The 17746-nt window shown below is 44.2% G+C and overlaps 1 protein-coding gene across 10 annotated transcripts in view; it reads left to right on the top strand.

Moving 5' to 3' along the window:
* Positions 1-2650: 2650 nt before the first annotated feature.
* CSGALNACT1 (chondroitin sulfate N-acetylgalactosaminyltransferase 1) overlaps positions 2651-17746 on the top strand; it is a 390272-nt gene continuing 375176 nt past the window's right edge. For 9 of the 10 annotated variants that reach the window (XM_064272750.1, XM_064272751.1, XM_064272742.1 and 6 more), the window contains exon 1: positions 3220-3305. The gene's annotated coding sequence lies outside the window, so the exon portion shown is untranslated. Of the gene's footprint in view, positions 2670-3219; positions 3306-17746 lie in introns of those variants that run through there. The other variant, XM_064272743.1, reaches the window with a different exon arrangement.

Here is a 17746-nt window from a genome sequence, read left to right as displayed (position 1 = left end):
TTTACATTCCCTGTTATTCTCAGGGAAACCCTGGTGGCATAGTGCTATGGCTGCTAAGCAAAAGGTCAGCAGTTTGAATCCACCAGATGCTCCTTTAGAAGCTCTACAGGGCAGTTTTACTCTGTCCTATAGGGTCGCTATGAGTCAGACTTGACGGCAGTGGGTTTTTTTTTTTTTCTTTCGGTAATTGTCAGTAAAGGGGACTTACTTCTTTCATTTTGTTGTTTTTTTGTGTGCCTTATACCTTCTTTGTCCCTTATTTCCTTAAATATTGACAACGTTTGTGTTTCATGACTTTTTATAGTGAGCCATTTTGAGTCCCTTCTTTCCTTTCGTGTGTATTTTTTAGATGTTTTCTTTGTGGCTACCACAAATCTTGCATTTAACATCTTGCACTTATAACATCCTGGATTAAATTGATACCTACTTTATAACATACAAAAACTTTTATACCTATGCAGTTTTATACCATAAACAACTATTTATGTTGTTTTTATCACCAGTTACATCCTTATACAACATGAGCCCTCCTCTTTGTTTTAGGGGATTGTAATAGAGACAATTGCAGCAACCAGGGTATCTCTGCTCTGCCCAAGCCAGTCCACATAGACATAGAATCTAAGCCAAACATTGTGCTGGGCTAGGTAGCTCCTGCTCAAGCCATCTGAACTATCTTCCAAACCAGCTTCCCTCCTTAAAGCCTATCATATAGGTGATAGAAGGCTCTGAAGAGGTTACTCGGTGTCTTAGTTATGTAGTGGTGCTACAACAGAAATACCACAAGTGGATGGCCTTAACAAACAGAAATTCATTTTCTGGCAGCTTAGGAGGCTAGAAGTCCAAATTTAGGGCACCAGCTCTAGGGGAAGCCTTTCTCTCTCTGTTAGCTCTGGGGGAAGGTCCTTGTCTCTTCAGCTTCTGTTTCCTGGTTCCTTGGAGATCTTCGTGTGGTTTGGCATCTATCTTCCCCCATCTCTGCTTGCTTAATCTGCTCCTTTTATATCTTGTAAGAGATTGACTCAAAACACACCCTACGTTAATCCTGCCTCATTAACAAAACAAAGGCAACCCATTCCCAAAAGGGATTATAACCAGAGGCATAGAGGTTAGGATTTACAACACATATTTTTGGGGGACACAGTTCAATCCATGATACTTGGTTACCCAAAGAGTGCTTGATTGTGAAAGCTGTAACCTTGACACAACGCATAACTAACCTCCAGCCTCCGTGCCGTCCCCTCCATTTGCCAACTGGGGATTATCATTCGATTTGCCTGATGAAGTTGCTGTGAGATAATGTATGGATGAGGCTTGGCCGATGCCTCATATCTATGTATGCACGCTATGTTAACTTTTTATTACTTTCATTGTCATGCAGTAATTTTTGGCAGTAACAGAATAGACAGTGTATTTTTCATTCATTTGGTAAACACCTGCTTCTTCCCTCTTTCCTGAATCTCAGTTGAATTGCTGTGGGGTCAAGTTACAAGGGTGAACAACTCACTGCAGAGGGGTGGAATGGGCACAGGGATAGAGCTCCTGAGGTTGAGAGCAGCCTGAGTTGCAAGGAGAATGGACAAGGGGTGGGTGGACTGGGGAGTGGTGATGGGTGGTGGGCTTGCTTCAGGGCTGCTCTCTGCAGGTAAATAATTGCTTAAAGGAAAACCAGCTGCTTCAGGATTGTGTCCATTGCCCCTGGGATTGCTACCTTGTGCCCACCCTAAAGTCTGGTGCCTTGCAATCTCCCAGATGGGGACGTTGAGCATTCTGAGTGCCAGGCAGAAGGAGCACTGCACCAGGAATTTTAGGACTGGCTTCTAGCTCCGATTCTGTCAAACTCAGTAGAGGGACCTCGGTAAGTTGCTTAGCTGCATCTGTGAGTGGAGAGACTTCTTCCATGCCAACACCAATTCCTCCTGAGTCTCCTTCATTATATTGAAAATTGGGGATTACAGTACCTCCAAACTTCGTTTTCCTCAGAGGAGGGCCCACAAAAGGCTTAGGGCACTTGCAATAAAAGGCGACCCGTGCCCCACCCTCCCAGTGTATACGTATGTGTGAGGGACTTTTAAGAGCTCGGCTGTTATCCAAAAGGTCGAGAGTTCGAATCCACCAGCTGCTCCTTGGAAACCGTATGCGGCATTTCTACTCTGTCCTATGTGATTGTAATGAATGGGAATTGACTCGAAGGCAACGGATTTGGTTTTTGCTTTTTACCCCCGGCAGTGCAGTGGTTAAGCACATGGCTGCTAATTGAAAGTTTGGTGGTTCAAACCCACTAGCCCTTTATGCAAAGAATACAGTCTTGGAAACCCATGGGGGCAGTTCTGCTCTGCCCTGTAGATACACTATGAGTTGGAATCGACTTGATGGCTAAAGTTTTTTTTTTTTAAGTCTTTATTCTCCTCTACTAGGGGTTTTTTTTTTTTTTTACTAGGGGGTTAGGATTTTTTTTTTTTTTTTTTTTACTAGGAGGTTAGGATTAGGCCTCCTAGTGGCCGTCAGAGGTCCCTGCAGGGATCACTGAAATCCCACAGCGGTGAATGTCAGAGCTAAAGGGGTTTCTGACCTTTGCTTGTAAAGAAAAGATCTCTAGAGAAGGCGTTGTAATTTACCAGAGAAGCCAAGACAGAGACTAAAGAATTCCGCAATTTACAAAGTTTTTATATGTAAGTCGGCCTAAGTAGGCGAGGGCAGATCAGTGGGCTTTACAAGATGAAGGCAAAGGAAACACAGAGGGGGCTGGAGAACTCTCCCGAAAGAGAAAGGACCACACGCAAGGAGGGTACTGCACCCCGCTCCTGGGGCGCTTCCCTCGGCTTCTCCAGGTCTCAGTGCCCAGTCACGTGTAAAACCGCCCACTTGCGGGGCACCCCTGGTTTCCGGGCGCGCTCCCTTCAGACAGGGAGAGCCCCGACAGCCCCCTGCCCGGCGCGGGGTTTGGCCCCGGCGCCCCGCTCCGACGGCGACAGCCCTCAGGGACGCGCTGCAGGGGCGCACTGGGGGAACGGGTCCCGCAGACGAGCCCGACCCCATCCCCGGCTCCTGCCGCGAGAGCGCGGGTTCGCGGCCCCCGCCCGGCTCCCAGCCGGCGGCGGAGCGCCGGGGCTTGGCCGCGGTTCAGCCCGCCCGCGGGAACCGCCGCGCCGCCGCTCCCCGCCCCCCGGGTCCCTGGAGGCTCCGCGGCTGCCGGAGCCGGGAGGTGGAGCCGAGCCCGCGGCGGCCGCGCAGGAGGGAAAGTTCGGCGGCGGCCGGAGCAGCAGGAGCGCCGAGCCGGGACTGGGCAGCCCGCGGAGCGCCTCGGGGTGAGTCGGTCCCCTCGGCCGGCCGGGCGCGGCGCGCCGCCGGGGGCGCCGGTGCCGCTTCCTCCCGCCGCCCCAGCCCGCGACCTCGGGGCGGCTCCCGCAGCCAGCCGGGGTGGATGTGCCGCGCCCGGCCTCCCTCGGTCGCTGCCGGGCTCGGAGCGGTGGGCGCCGGCGCGGGAAGGGGGCTGCGCGGCGCCGGGGGTGGCGAGCCGCTCGGTGTCCGCGGAGGGCGCGGTGCCTTCAGGTGGATGGCGCGGGGTCGCGCAGGAGGGCTGCCAGGGAGGGTCCGCGCAGGAGGGCTGCCAGGGTCCCTTGGCTTCACTAACCTTTCTCGTGGCCTTCGACTGTTTAATGACTTTCTCCAAAACCCACCAAAAAGTACCCTTTACTCTTGTGCCCATGACTACTCTGCTGATATTGTTGTATTATTATTGCCCTGACGGCGAGGGTGGAGGGGGCGTGCCGAAGGTGGCGGGTGGGCCGCGTCTTCTGCTAGAACCAGGGCCGCGGTGCAGGGTCACTGCGACCTGACGATGGCCGGAGGCAGGGTTTTGTGCGGTCGGTGAGGAGAAGCTATTCGAAGGCATAGTCGCGGGGGCCGGGGCCTGGAGGGCCGGGAAGAGGAGGAAAGCCCTGCAAAGCCCCGGCAAAGTTGTTTGTTTCCGTGACGCTTCCTGCACCTGCACTCCCGTCAGTAATTTTAAAGTTATCTTTTCATCGCTGAGCAAAGAAAGAAGGATGGGAGAAAAAAAGATTTCAACAGCAATGGACATGCTAAAACAGCTAGCCTTGGGAAATACTAATTATTGAAATATTAATAAACGAGAGAGGTTCCTTTGCCAACTCCACTTCTATTCTGATTTCCAAGCCTTGGCACAGTTTATGTGTGAATGTCATTAGATATATCTAGTTAATAAAGATTATTAACTGTTCTTTCACTTTTTTTTTTACTAGAAATTTAAATTTTATCCCACCGGATTTTGAATTCTGTGAACGTTGTTCGTACAAGAAAGTCATAATTATCGTGGTGACACTTGTAACAGTGAGCGTTAATAACTCGTGTGGTGCTGTCACGTTGCTAACTGGAAGGAGAAAAGTCTTTGTCAAATTTGGTAGTAGAAGCATAAAACAATACTAACTTAGACCTTAGGCACACAAGACGACTTGAACACGTGTCACTGGTAGTGCATAATGTGATATTGGATGGTGTGCTGGGCTCCCAGAGAATGTCAATCCCTGGAAAGCAAGAGAAGGGCCATACTCATAGGAACACAATGAAAATTTAATGATTCCTTTGCACTGAGCTACCACCCTGTGTGTATTCTAAATAAGACAGTATTCAAATGCTTTAATTCTGTTCATCTTGGGTTTCAAATCTCACATGTATATTTGTATACTGTACTAATGGGGTTCAAAGCAAAATCTCAAAATGTGTATTCAACAATTTACACTATAGTGAGATAAGCATGTGCTTTGCTGTCCTGGAGACCTGGGTTCTAGGTGGTTTCTCCTGTTTATCAACTGTATGACCTTGGGCAAGTTATCCCTTACTTCCCAGCCTCGGTGTTATAATTTGTAAAATGCTGGTAAGACTCCTCACCTTACAGAGATGTTGGACAGATGAAATCACACTTAGGAGGTGATCCCAGTGCCTGGAGCATAGGACATGCTCCATAAATGTTGTTTCTTGTCCTTTGTCTTCCTTTACTTTTAGAAATCCCCAACTCTGGCATATATAAATGATTTTCGTATTTTAAAATCCCTTCTTCTATGCAGTCTTACTTTTCATTCATCCATCCATCACTGGTTGAACAACCTCAGAGGCTGCCCTATATGGGATGGTGAAAATGAGAAGCTGACACTTTGGGGTTGGATTGGGCAATACTTCAGGTTTTTCTTGTTGGTAAGGCTCGGTCATAAAGACAGACGATGACAGGTTGCAGTTCCGAATCTTCGCATTTTTTCTAGCTCTGTCCTTAAGGCAATGTGATTACATCGAAAAGAAATAGCAGTGGGTAAAAAAAAAAATTTTTTTTTTCTCTGTGAGGGTGCTCCTCTCTCCTGTTCAGTCTGTGTCTCCACGCCCAGCTCAGTGCCTGGCAGGGTGTAAAGGCTCAAATATTCTGTTGATTTGAAATACAGAATGTAATGAAGTTATTCTGCAGGCCACAGCTTTCTTTTTACATTTCTTATGAAAGGACCCCGGGATTCTAAATGATGGCCCTACTACACGTTAAGGCTAATAGCGATTATTAAAGAGGCCAAGCTCAGGTAGACTTTATTACCTATTGATTTTGCCCTCATGAGGAAGCAGTCTTATAAAACGTAGGAAGCCACGTTGGAGCAGAAGTGTCACCACTAGGGGCCTCCTTTGCATAGTGTATCAGCCTGAGCTGTCATCTATTGCCGTTATTCTGTCCTTTAAGGTAGCAAAGCAATTTAACTTGCTGGGCTCCTGACAGAGAATACTTCATTAGAAAGGGCAACCTTGTGTGAAAAGCATGACCAAAGGCCTAAAAATAAATGAGGGTGGTCTTCATTGATAGATTCAGTACCATTTTAGAATAACTCTAGAGTTAAGGCTTTAAAGGCCATCTGAGGACTGGAATTTTTGCTTTGTATATGCTTATATTTTTTATATGCTTATATTCAAATGGAAACCCTCATGGCATAGTGGTTAAGAGCTATGGCTGTTAACCAAAAGGCCGGCAGTTTGAGTCCACCAGGCGCTCCTTGGAAACTCTATGGGGGAAGTTCTACTCTGTCCTTTAGGGTCGCTATGAGTCGGAATCGACTCGATGACAATGGGTTTTTTTGATTTTATATTCGAATACGTGATTTTGATCTGGTAATTATCAGTTTTTTGGTATGTCTTTAGGGGGGTTAATTTTTATCTTTTCATGTGTTTAAAATTGCTTCATGTCCTAAATAGGTACTTAGAGTACTAACGAACAGTACGAATTGTTTCTCAAGGAATTTTTGTCAGGCCACTAGAAGCTCCTGGTGTCTTTTCTTTTTTTAGAAGGGTGCCACATTAAATTCCACCTTTCAAAGATATATTTTGCCACATTCCGTGGTGTATCTTTGAAAGGCACCTTTCTTCTGTGTGAGTTTTTGAAAAGACCTCTTATTTTTAAATTGTAATTTGAATGAAGCTAGTCAGGCTTGAGACTATTTATTGAACAACCCAGAGGTATGTTGGTGTTTATATTTGTCAGATATAATTTGCTGTTTGGGTAGGAAAAATTCTGAAAATGTATGTAAGCAAACATTATTACCCCAAATATTGCCATATTGTTTATAAGTTAGTAATAGAACATTTTATTTTTCAGGTTGCCAGCAAAATCTAATTACAGTGACAAACTAAATACCATTAATCTGTAAAAGTAAAATTAGCAACAGTTAGGGTTCAGCTTAAATCTTACTAGGGGTTTTCTTATCTTATTTAGCAGGACATCTCTGAGTTCAGAAAATTATCATTCAGTTATGATTTTCACATGGAGAGATCTTAAAGCAAGGCAATCTGATTTTCTCTCCAGAATGATCTAGGCTAGCACTCTTTAAGCCAAACCAAACCCGTTGCCGTCAAGTCGATTCTGATTCATAGCAACCCTATAGGACAGAGTAGAACTGCCCCATAAGCTTCCCAAGAGCAGCTGGTAGATTCGAATTGCTGACCTTTTGGTTAGCAGCTAAACACCTAACCACTGCCAAACCCATTGCTGTCGAGTTGATTCCAACTCATAGTGATCCTACGGGACAGAGTAGAGCTGCCACATAGGGCTTCCAAGGAGCGACTGGTGGATTCCAGCTGCCGACCTTTTGGTTAGCAGCCATAGCTCTTAACCACTGTGCCACCAGGGCTCCTTTTAGGGAATAGAGTACCCCCCAGAAAACCAGGCCCACTGCCGTCAAGTCGATTCCAACTCATAGTGACCCTATAGGACAGAGTAGAACTGCCCCATAGAGTTTCTAAGTCTGTAAATCTTTATCCTGTGGATTAGGCCGGAGTGTTCAAACCCCAGCCTTTCGCTTAGCAACCAAGTGTTTTTAACCATTGTGCCACCAGGGCTGAGAGAAAAGGGTAAGAGGAACAAATTTTACATGAAGGTCGCGGATAATTTTTATCATCATTTCCTTCTTATTCAGTTAAATTTTTTTTTTGGGGGGGGGGAGGAATTCTGTACATAGCCAAGAGTTACACAGATCCAGTTTTCACAGGCTAATGCTTTTCTGTGACTGGAAGAGTATTGCTTTTTTCTCAAACATCCAGCTAGCAAAGGCCATGGCGTCTCCCTGCCTCCCTGCCTCTTCCCAGACGGAAGCAGCGTCTAGGTTAAAATGATAGGTAGAAAGCTTAATGCAGAACCAGGTCATCTAGTTTGGGCAAGAGCCCTTCAGCTGGCTGAGATTATGGATGCCTGAGGAAATGAATGAGTCTTTATACCTGGGAGTCATTTTTAGGAATCGGCACTTGGGAGGTGCTTCCTGGATAAAAATGGCAACCGTTTGCTAGACTTTTCAATGAAATGTTTTGAACCTATCACTTAGCAAAACATCACTTTGCTTCACAGATAGTTGTTTTTAGACAATACAAAGAATAGGATTTGGTTATCTTGGGGTCACGCACACACAGGGGACATTTGAGCTGATGAAGGAAAAGGGGTGGGAAAATAGAGGAGGTAGATTTGAACTATTTATACTAAACATTAGGGCATGAGTTACTTGTGTTCCCAAGGCACACGGGCACACACCAGGCGGCTTCATAATAGGAACTGTTCACTAATGATCTTGTGGTCTGCCCATCTCCTCTGTTAATCAAATTACTCAAATGGTGATCTTTGCCTTAGGTCCTGGGTAGTCTTGCAAGTGACTTTCTCCCATTCATTAGAAACTTGCTAAAATTAATGTATTGGCTGATATATGTAAACACAGTTGCTGTTAGCCCATAAAGTGCCTTTGTGCAATTTAGAAAAATGTGCCCCTACCTCTGGGGTGTACAGTTCTGTGCCAGGGTACACAGCTTGGTAAGCAGAGAGTGAATGGAATATCTATTCACTTTCCTGCTGGATATTCCCTTGTGTGGGGACAGTCTGCCCAACTGTGTGTGATGCTCTTGTTTCTAAAGGTGAACGGCACCTGGCACAAGAGTTAAGCGCTTGGCTGCTAACTAAAAGGTTGGCAGTTCGAACCTGCTGGTGGCTCCACGAGAGAAAAGACCGGGTAATTTGCTCCCGTACAGATCTCAGCCTAGGAAACCCTACGGGGCAGTTCTACTTTGTCCTGCAGGGTCGCTGTAAGTCAGAATCAACTCTACAGCACAGAACAGTGTATCTGTGTGTGTGTATAAAACTGTTGGTCGTTATTATTGACTGCATTGCTTTCAGGGTAGATAATCCTAGTAGTCACAGTAATCTGGAATGATGCTCATAATGAGTCAAAAGCAAGTAATTCATTTAAGGTTTCTCGTTACAATTGCATTACGGTTCTCTTCACACGATAAAATGGCTAACAGTTACCCAGCACTTAACTACACAGAGGTGCTCCTAAGCATGGTACACAAGTTACTCACTTCATCAGCACAACCACCTTATCAAGTATGCACAGTTATTATCTCCATTTTACAGATGAGAAAACTAAGCTTTAGAAATTCTAAGTCACTTGCCCAAGGTCAGCTGTAAGTAAGTGGTGGAGCTGGAACTTCAGGCCAGGTCAGCCTGACTCCTGGTTTTGAGCTCATAACCTCCTTACAGTTTTTTCCAGCATAAATACTCATTGAATTAGGAGCCCAGAAAATGTCTTGAAGTTCTGAGGGTTAAAAAAAAATAATAATAATTTTACTTAGATTAATGTATTTTGTACCATTCCTACGCCTGATGGAGCAAGATGACTAAAGAATTTTTATCAGTGGGTGGGCTTCAGCACATTTTATTTATAGGTTTGTATATGTAATTTTTCCTAGTAGCTCAAAACACTGTATAGTATGACCTGTTTCTATGTAACTTTTAGCTTCTTATCAAGGCAGTTTGCCGGCATGTTATAAGCAGACTGTATGAATAAAATCAAATGTGTGGGTTGCAGAATGTTAAGGTGTGAAGGGTGGAATCAACCATTCAGGCGTTCACTCAACAAATATTTATTTAGCACCTATTATGTGAAGGCACGTTGTTAGATTCTGCAGGGAATACAAACGTGGAAGACCACAGGAAAGTGTTTGAGCCTTTGGAGCTGGCCAGTCCTGGGGTTTGAGTCCCAGCTCCACCACGTACTAATTGGGTGGGTCTGGTCTCATTATTGAACGTCTCTGAGGCTTAGTTTCCTCATGTGCATAATGTGGATAAGAACACCTTATGGGGTTGCTACAAGAATTAAATGAGATGTGTAGGTAATGCTGAGCCACCCTGAGGTAGTAGGTACTAACCAGTAGTGATGCCTTCCTCTTCTCCTTTCTCATCTATCTCCTTTCTCCTTCCCGTGCCTGCCTCCCTCCCTTCTCCCCACACACACTACAACGGGTGGTAGAGAGAAAGGTATCTAAAATCCAAGGTAGAATGTGATCAATTTATTTAAAAAGTTATTTTCTGGTTCTGTCTTATGGGGTCTGGGGCAAACCTGACAGTGGTGTTGGGTTGAGCTGGTACCAGGATAGGTTCCCTATCACACTGGGCTATTACCCAGGCTGATCAGAGGAGAACAAATCCCAGGAGGCAACGGTAGCTTGGAGCCCAGGATAGGTACCTGTGGTGTGGAATAAGGCTTGGGCCTAAGGGGTAAGTGTGAGGCTATGGATGGGGAGCTGCCAAGAACTCAGGTCTCATGGAAATTGGGAACAAGTCAGAGATGGAGCCCGAGGTTGGCTGAGGGGAGAGGGTTTAGGATGTAGGTGGAGAGCAAGGTCAGGATGCAAGCCAGCATCTTGTCTTTCAGGGGCATAAGGTGGGGCCAGCTGGCCCAGATGTGCAGAACCAGCCCAGACAGGCTCTGCTTCAGAACTAGGAGCTCTGCAGCTCGTCTGCACCCCCAGATTGCTGCATTGCCTGTTAGACACTTCCAGCTCCCTTGTCTCGGGCTGCAGGGTTTTTCCAAAAGCAATGCATCCACTGTCAGCAAAGAGCTCCTTCAGAATTATTAGTTGTCTGCCAATGCTCACTCCAGATCTGCGGGGGGTAGCTGGTGCCACACAATAGATGAGCCCTTTGGGTTTTTTTCCCTTGGAGAAGGGTGAAGTACATCCAGGTCAGCTTCGCGGGCTGGCAGGGGCTCAGACCCACGGGAGCCTCCCCATAAGCTCCTGCTGGCATTTCTGCAGTTGTTGGGTCAGGGAGCGTTTTCAGAGAGATGTTCCTAGTTGCTTGATGATAGTGAGCTGCCTTGTTTGGTGTCCAGGGTAGATGCTGTGTGTGGTAGGCAGGGAATGCGGGGATTACAAAATCATTACAGTTCAGAAATGTCTACCTCGGCTGGGGGGCAGGAGGGCTTGACTCATTTTTTATTATGCGACGGCACACAGACATAAGCCCTTCTGTGAATAAGCAAACAGAACCTGCCCAGGTGCAAAAGACGCTTGATTCAGGATTAAAAAAAAAATTTTTTTAAACACAGTATTAAATTGAGAAATAGTTTATTTAAAGCAAATTGGTGTAATTTTCAAAAGCCCCTTTTATAGAGTTAATAGAGTGTATTAAAATGAAACCAATGAGCAAGCTTAAAAAAAAAAAAAAAAACAAAACCAGAAGGATAGCTTTGTGGGAGGAGGAAGAATATGCCTTGAAAAGAAATCCAAGTTAGTTCATATGGCTTTTGGGAAGATTAGTAGGATGAATGTACATGAGTACTCTGATAAGTGAGAAAATATGGAAAATTATGAACGGAATGAGGAAGCAGCACCAAGAGGAAATGGGCTTTGGAGTTGGAGTCAAGTTGACCCAAGTTCAAAACTCCACTCTTTCTTAACTGTGTGATCTTGGGCAAGCTACTTAACTCTTTAAATCTCAGTTTTCTTGTCAATAAAAGGGGGAAATAGGGCCCATCCTATTGGGTGGTTTGCCGATTATTTGAGATAACGTATGTAAACTGCGTAGCACCTAAAACAGTTGCTGTGGAGCCGATTCCGATTCATGGCGACCCCATGTGTGTCAGGGTAGAACTGTGATTTACAAGCTTTTCTTTTTTTCCAATTCTGGAACCTTTATTGGAATGATGGTTGAGTACAGAAACAGTGGGATTTGCCATTGCAACTAAAAACAAACAAACCTGTTGCCACTGAGTTGATTCTGACTCACGGTGACCCCCTGTTTGTCAGAGTAGACCTGTGTTCCCCAGGGGTTTCAGTGACTGTTTTTGTTGGAAATAGGTTGCCAAGCTTTTCTTCCAAGGCACCTCAAGATGCCATAGAGTTTTTAATGGCTGTTTTTTCAGAGACACCTCTGGGTGGACTCAAACCTCCCATCTTTCGGTTAGCAGCTGAGCATGTTAACTGTTTGCACTACTCAGGAACTCCACTTAGCACATAGTATGGATACTTAATACGTGCCAGCAATTATTGTTACTGAGACACCGAGAAGGAAGCATGGGAGAGGAAACAAAGATCAAGGAGCATGTGGAAGACTGAGAGGAACGTTCCGTATTATATTGTGCTGGACCTTGAATCTTCCAATTCTACTCTTAGTTTTTTCTTATCAAAAGTTCTAGATTACTGTAGTTAAATGTGTCTTGAATACCCACTGTGTGCATGTTACCATGCTAAGGTGCTTGGATATGGAAACCAATGTCAGAAAATCACAGGGTGTCTTTATGTAGCTTACGGTCTAAGACTGAGGGGAATGAGACAGAGACGGGACTTTCTGTTAAAGAAGGAATTTCTAATGCCTCTTAGCTCTTTTCATGAGCTGTCCAGAGGATTGTAGCTTTTCCTTTGCTTAGTTCCCAGACAGGAAACAATTACTTTTTGGCCCTCCATAGACAGAAGTAACAGAAAATACCCAGGGTGCTTTTGAACATTTTATTTGCATAGAAATAAGGTTTACTTGAGTACATTTGTAGCTACATAATGAAAACCAAGGGGGGTGGAGGAACTTGGTTTTTTTGGGGACATTTCTTTGAATGTACCTATAACCTCCAAGCTCTGGTTTCTATCTAAAGCATGCTTTTTGGTGGGGAGATTCCTTTTGTTTTTTTCACTAAACTCATGGCCCATAGGTTTCTGAATCTGAAATAACAGAGGGGATCTGAATTTGAGGAGATTTTTCTTGTATTTCTCCTGTAGATGGAGGCGTAGAAAAGTTGCTACAGAAGGAGACAAGGTAGGTGGAGACAGCATTCCAGAGCAGACTCACTTCGTGGCCATGAACAAGTTCTTAATCTGTAAAGTAGGAATTTAATTATGTAGACTCAGAGACCATTAGATGTGAAACAGGGAAACTTCTGGACTGTGAATTGATTCATCAGTCCAAACGGTGGCCAAAACCAAAAGGGACGGCCAAGATCTGAGCATAAAACAAGTTCACTCTATTTGATCAACAAAGCTGGTTCAACATCCTGGGTCTTGGCTGTCTCGAAAATAGTTTTGTAGAGGGCATATCATTCACTTCAATAATGAAAAGTCTTGCGGTTCTTTTCCTGTTACTCTTCTTGGGTATACGGGGAAGTTTATGCAGTGTTACTGGAGAAACCACTTTACCTTCCTCCGGGAACTAGTCTGGACCATGTCTGGGTTATTACTAGCGCGATAACCCTTAGACAGTTTATGGCAGGACAGGTGGCGTCATGTTCTGTGTTTTGATCTGAATGAAGTAGGAGAAGATGCAGAGACTATACACTTATTGGATTCTGTCCCACTCAAGACTTCATGGACCCATGCAGAAATCATTTTCTCCCTGAGTATCGGGGCTGTGGTTTCTTTCCCATGCTCTCAGGATGGCACATTCTACTGGTGGCCATTGGGTTTGCCCCAGTGAGTGTTTGTACTTTTTGTGAGGGCAGGGCAGGTGAGAGGAGGGCGTGGATCCTTTGTCTGCCTGGTTGCCTTGAAGCAGGAGTTGGTGCTTGTTGGGTCTGTGGAAGTGGTTCAACCCTGGAGTGAAGGCATGTGGGAGGCAGAGCTCCTTTGGACTCTGGCCCCGTTGTGATTATTCTTGGGCAGGTAACATGCCTGAGTGAAGTGGGCAGCTATTATTGCTGCTGCTCTTAGTCACCTTTTCTTTTTCTGCTCCAGTCCCTTAGGAGTGAAGGTCAGAGAGTATGAATGGAGAAGCTTTGAATAAAGCTGGCCATGTTCATTTGTTTTATCTACACAGACTAGAGATCTTTGGAATAGCAAAATTGTGCATTTGAAAGAAACACTTAGTTCCTGAAAAACTTATAGGCTTCATTTAATGGTTGGTTAATAACTTGGAGTTAGAGATAATGAGACGACTATTTGTTAGCAGGTGTGAATGAGCCGAAATTATAGCATCTGAGACCATTTGGTCTAACGTCGTGTTTTGTAGAAATGATAACACCTTTGAGGTCATCTGGTCTAACCCTGTATTTTGCAGATGAGCAGATGGAGGGCCAGAGAGGTAAAGTGACATATCTAAGATGACCCTGCTACTTAGTGGAATGATAGTGTTAGGAATGGAACCCAGGTCTCTTGTTTTCATCATCAGTTCTTGATGTGCCACACGGTGTCATTAGATGCCATGGCAGGTATTTTTTAGTGCCCCTAAAATGGCGCAGTAGTTAAGAGTTATGGCTGCTAACCAAAAGGCTGGCAGTTTGAATCCACCAGCCACTCCTTGGAAACTCTATGGGACAGTTCTACTCTGTCCTACAGGGTCTCTATGAGTCAGAATCAACATGATGGCAATGGGTATAAAGTGATGCCACCTACACAATTACCTGCTCTCAAGAAGCTCAGAATCTAGTTATGGAGCTCCTACTGTGTGCCCAGCACTGTGTTTGGTGCTGGAGATGCACAGGTGAAAAGACATGGGTTTCTGACCTCAAGGAGCTTACAGAATAGTGAAACAAAACGAGAGAAAATATTATCAAGCTATGACTTAACAAGACATGGAACATCTTCCCTTAGGATGTGTCTTAGTCATCTAGTGCTGCTGTAACAGAAATACCACAAGTGGATGGCTTTAACAAACAGAAGTTTATTCTCTCACAGTCTAGTACGCTAGAAGTCTAAATTCAGGCTCTCAGCTCCAGGGGAAGGCTTTCTCTGTTGGCTGGCTCTGGAGGAAGGTCCTTGTCATCAGTATTCTCCTGGTCTAGGAATCTAGGGTGCACTCTGCTCCCAGCGCTGCATTCTTGGTGGAATGAGGTCCCCCCCTCTCTGCTTGCTTCCCTTTCCTTTTATCTCTTTTAAGAGAAAAAGTGGTGCAGGCCACACCCCAGGAAATCTCCCTTTTCATTGGATCAGTGATGTGATCTTAGTAAGAGTGTTACAATCCTACCCTAATCCTCTTTAACGTAAAATTACAATCACAAAATGGAGGACAACCGCACAATACTGGGAATCATGGCCTAGCCAAGCTGACACATATTTTGGGGGCACACAATTTAATCCACGACCGGATGGTGAACTATCAGCACCTACTTCAAGGCTAATGGAATTTGTTTTTATTCCCAGTGGATTTTAAGACATCAGAAATGGAAATGAAGGCAATAAGCTTCATGAATCAAGCTGATTCAAAATGATCTCAGCTTCATTTGTACCTATCCAGCTGATGGATTAAAAATTGAAATCCTTTGTTTATATTGCTTCAAGTCCACGATCTTCCTGGAAACACTTGGTAAGAATAGACCTGCAGGAGTTTGTTTAGGAACACAAGGAAAAAATGGGATTGTAGATGCCCAAAGAGAGATAAGTTGTGCTTATGGGTATCCTTGCAGCCAAGTCAGGGATTGAATAATGGGTTTTCCAATTAAAACGAGGCCCTTTTTTTTTTTTTCCTTCTGGCAATGCAGAAATGGCCGAAGATTACAAAGAAATGTACTATGTGCTAAATACTATCCGAAGCACTTTACATGTGGGATTTTTTTTAACTCATGCAAAAATACTTAAAGAAACTGAAGTTGAGAGAGGTGAAATACCTTGTCTGGCTCAGACAATATGAGAGGCAGAACCAGGATTTGAACATAGGACTGTTTGCTTCTAAAGTTCCTACCCCCAAGATCGGCTTGGTACTTCCAAGCATAACACATTATACTGTGGTGGGTGTCGTCCTTGCTTTTATGTCATATTTGGACCAGACTGTAGACATTTGGAGCATACCAGTTAAACCGGTTGCTGTCGAGTCATGGAGACCTTTTGTATGTCAGAGTAGAACTGTGCTCCAAAGGGTTTTCAATGGTTGTAATCTTACAGAAGTAGATCACCAGGCCTGTTTTCCAAGGCACCTCTGGGTGGACTTGAACCTCCAATCTTTTAGTTAGCAGCTGAGCGCGTTAACCCTTTGCACCACCCAGGGGCTCCCTTGGAGCCTAAAAAAAAAAATTTTTTTATACAGTTTTCGGATGTATTCCCAAGAAGATAGCATTGTGTGTTAGGCAAAATAACTGCTTGATAAAAATGTGCCGAATGAATGAATGAATATGTGGAAGCAAGAAACTGTGTTCGGGAATGGGCAAATTATACTCTAGGGTCTCTGTATTCGATTGTAAAGCTAATCTTGGAAAAACCAAACAGAAAACCCACCCTTAGAAATCTCTTTTGCTATAATTTGCTGCTCATAAGCATGTCTGCTTTTAACTATATTTCTGCATACTGTGCGTTTTCTTAAAACCTACCTATAAGCAAATTATGTATTCATAATCCTGTGGCGGGCTGAGCACATTTAACAGAGTCAGGAAGGCTTCCAGCACATTAAGTGTTCTTGAAGGTGATAAAATGGAGGACTAATTATCTAACTGAAACGATTAGAAGAGAGATGCTGGACATCTTGGCATATTGGGCGTTAGATACTGGCAAAAGTGGCTAAGAAAAGACAGCTGTGAGAAGCAGCAAAGATGATCTACCTGAATCAAGTGATTTTATTAAATCTGTGGTGTGGCTGTATTTACGGTCTTCTGAGCAAGAGGACAGGACTAAATAATGCATTGAGTTTCTGGGGCTGAAGCGGTAATTTTCAGGTACATAGTTGGTGTTCCCAGTTGGAGCTGCTGAGATGTTTACATTTAATGATTATATCCTTTCCCGTAGCCGTCCTTCTCTCTCTCTTTAATAAGGCATACTCTGTATCAGGCCTGATCTGTATACATTGATTATACCATTATGCTTGTTAAATATTAAAGCATTTTTTCCCCTCGCGTGAAGTCTAATTAGGCAACGTGTTCAATGCAGCCCTAGGGTTATTATTCAGAATAATAGCCTGGCCATTACCTGTGACACACCTCAGCTTCCCGGCTCATTTGTCTTTTTGTCTTTCTCCTGTCAGAGCGCCAGTGTACCAACTAGAGTGCCTGAAAGTTTGATGAAGTGGTCAGCACTGCCGGGCTGTTAAGAGGAATCATACTACGAAGATTATGAAATCTTTTAAAAATGGGCCATGTGGAGAAACCTGTTATCTATAGTTTGCATTTTCCATGATTCAGGCTCCTGTACAGATATATACTGAGTTATTTGATGAAATTAATGTTACTAAATTACGGCATCTTCAAAGAGCTTGAAAGGAAAAAAATTCAAGTACAAATCTTGGTGTTTGGAAGGTGAAAAAACCAATCACAAGTGGTTACATTTTATACATGCTGCTGACAAAAAGACTATTTTTCGATAGCAACCATTAGCATCTGAAAGTCCATGTGATCCATTTACTTTTTCAACTTATTTCTCTAGGCAGTGCAATTCAGAATTTATTTGCATCATTGATTTCATAGCAAGTATTTTGTATCAGCTGTTGTTGTTAGTTGCCCCTCCAGTCAGCTCCGACTCACAACGACCTTACGTGTAACAGAGCGAAAGGTTGCCCCGTCCTGTGTCGTCTTCATGATCATTTGCATGTTTGAGCCCATTGTTGCAGCTGTCTTGTATCAATCCATCTCACTGATTGTTTCCCTTTTTTTCACTAACCCTCTACTTTACGAAATATGATGTTCTTTTGTAGCAATTGGTCTTTTCCTGATGACATGTCCAAAGTAATCAAGATGAAGTCTAGCCATCTTTGCTTCTAAGGAGCATTCTGGCACACTTCCACCAAGACTGGTATTTTATCCATTTGGGGCTAAAAATAGGATTATGAATCACTCTAGTATCTTTGATCACATTTTGAGATAGCCATTGTAATGAATGTTGCCTTTATTTTTCTTCTAGGTGTTCACAGTACTTTTTCATTTATTATTATTTGTTGTTGTTGTTGTTAGGTGCCATCAAGTTGGTTCTGACTCATGGCGACCCTGTGGACAACAGAATGAAACACTGCCTGCTCCTGCACCATCCTCGCAATCATTTTTAGGCT

The sequence above is a fragment of the Loxodonta africana genome, chromosome 19, assembly GCF_030014295.1.
Source record: "Loxodonta africana isolate mLoxAfr1 chromosome 19, mLoxAfr1.hap2, whole genome shotgun sequence".
NCBI classification, from domain to species: Eukaryota; Metazoa; Chordata; class Mammalia; order Proboscidea; family Elephantidae; genus Loxodonta; species Loxodonta africana.
The sequence above is the reverse complement of the archived record's forward strand: the minus strand, read 5'-3'. Positions and strand labels throughout refer to the sequence as shown.